Genomic DNA, 2453 nt, shown 5'->3' on the forward strand with positions numbered 1-2453 from the left:
AGCCCCCGTGGGAAGTACACACCACTCAACTTCCTCCCCCGTGAACCCGTCATTATCAACAATCTTGCACGATTTCCTGCTGGATATTAGAAGCAGCGCGGTGCGTCTGACTTCCGCGGACGAAACTGCCGAAAGGACGTGCGACCCCCGCCCTTCCCGGCCCTTCCCGGCCTCCGAAAAAGCGCGGAGGTCGTCGGTCGCCGCGTGTCGCACGAGGCCTGACCTCTGGCGGCGGCCGTGTGAACTGTGACCACAGAGGCCTCCCTGGGAAAATGCTAATTAGGCCTCGACTGCCGTTCATTCATTCGGCCGCTGACGTCGCCGCGGCTCGGGAGGGCGAAATGTCGAACATACAAACATACAAACATACAAAAAAAAAGGGAGGGAGAGAAGAAGCGAAGGAGGAAAAGAAAGGAAAGAGAGAAGAAGAAACAGATAAACCAAAACGCAAAATCGAAATATCCACCCCCGCCTCCGCCCCCGCCCCCGAAAAAATAAAAATAAACCACACCAATTCAATCCAAATGATCACTCGAAATAATAGCTGACATGGGCGGGGTGCGACAGGGGGCGCGGGCGGCGGAGAAAGGGCGCGCGCTGACCTTGAGGAGGGGCCGACACCGACCACCAGGGCGCGGTGTCTGCCCTTCTCGCATGCCCCCTGCCTTACAAGGGGCATCTGCTTCATTCATTAGCAGAGGGGGCGGCAGAGGGGAGAAGAGAGGGGGAGGGGGGCGCTCGAGGGGTAGAGAGGTTCGATTTTGGGGGGTTTTGTGGGATGAAGAGTTGGAAGCTCTTTCTTATTTTTTGATTCTTTGTTTAAATACACTTTTTTATTTTATTTATTTTTTTTATTTATTTATTTTTTTCACTTGATACCTCCCACTCTCCTCTCTCTCTCTCTCTCTCTCTCTCTCTCTCTCTCTCTCTCTCTCTCTCTCTCTCTCTCTCTCTCTCTCTCTCTCTCTCTCTCTCTCTCTCTCTCTCTCTCTTTCTCTCTCTCTCTCTTTCTCTCTCTCTCTATTTCTTTCTCTATATATCTATCCATCAATCTATCTATCTCTCTATATGTCCCTATCTTTCTCTATCTCTGTCTCTATCTCTATTTATCTATTTATAAATAAATCTGTATATCTCTTCTACTCAGAAAGAAACTAATATTTCGATGAAGACGTTTTTCACTTTCGAACACTAATTTTAAAGCCAGCTCCTCATAAAAAAAAAATAATGATAATAATAATTAATTTCAAAAAATGGTCTTCAATAAATAAATGTAAAAGAATATTAAATTCTATAAAAAAAAGAAGAAGAAGAAGAAGAAGACAGTCCTTCTGGAGATCCTCCCTCCCTCCCCCCCTCCCTCCCCCCCTAAAAAAATGACTTCCAGAATTTCCGCACAGCACAGTCCTTTACCTCCTCCCCCCCAACCCCCCCCCCCAACCTCCCACCCCTGTGTGTTGCCAACCGGCGCTCATTTCGAACGCGCGTTTCCCGTACGTACGTAGAAGCCGCCGTCGCTAGCGTGTTTTTTTTTTTTTTTTTTTTTTTCTCACGTAAGCAATTCCTTGACGCCGTGAACCGGAACGGAGCGAGAAGCAAGCACGGAGGTGGAGGGAAGAAAGGGAAGAGGTGGGGAAGGAAGGAAGGAGGGGGATAGGGGAGGGAAGGAGGGAGAGAGGAGAGGGAAGGAGGGGATGAAGGGAGGTGAAGGGAGGGAGGGAAGCAGGAGGAGTAGGTGGGAGGGAAGGAAAAGAGGAAGGAAGCGAAAGGAATGAGAGAAGGAGTGAGAGAAGGAAGGAGAGCAGGGGAGAGGAAGGAAGTATAGAGGGAGGGAAGGAGAAAGGTAGGTGGAGGAGAGAGAGAGAGAGGGAAGGAGGAAGGTAGGTGGAGGAGAGAGAGAGAGAGGGAAGGAGAGAGAATCGAATGAAAAGGTTGTACAGGGGTGCAGGGAAGGAAGGAGGAGGGAAGTAGGGAGCAGGGAAGTGGGGTGCGGGGTAGGGAGGGAGGGAGCGGAGCGGAGGGGAGAGGAGGAAATATTTACGTTATTGGTCAGGAAGAGAACATTTTGGCGCCATTCTCCAGCGACCCGCCTGACCTCTAGCGGCGGTGACTGGAACTGACTGCAGATAATAAACGATCCGTGTCAAGACCTGTGAAGCTCGACCGACGGCGCCGTTGTTGAGTCACCGCGAATCAGTCGCTAGTTACTCGGGATCCATGGGAAAGACTCGCTCGTGAGTCACCTATGGTCAACGTTCGTGAGTTATAGCCGTTCAACATTCGTGAGTCACAAGCGATCTACTTTCGTAAATCACAGTCGGTTGGCATTCGTGAGTCACAACCGGTCGACGTTCGTGAGTCGCATAAGAGTCATCCGTATAGAGTACAATTTAGATTTTTACGACTCTTTTCTAAGTGGGACGATATGGTACCGTCACAAAGTCAGAAAAAAA

The sequence above is a fragment of the Penaeus japonicus genome, unplaced genomic scaffold, assembly GCF_977035675.1.
Source record: "Penaeus japonicus unplaced genomic scaffold, GWHDUDI00000001_assembly GWHDUDI00000025, whole genome shotgun sequence".
Classification (NCBI taxonomy): Eukaryota; Metazoa; Arthropoda; class Malacostraca; order Decapoda; family Penaeidae; genus Penaeus; species Penaeus japonicus.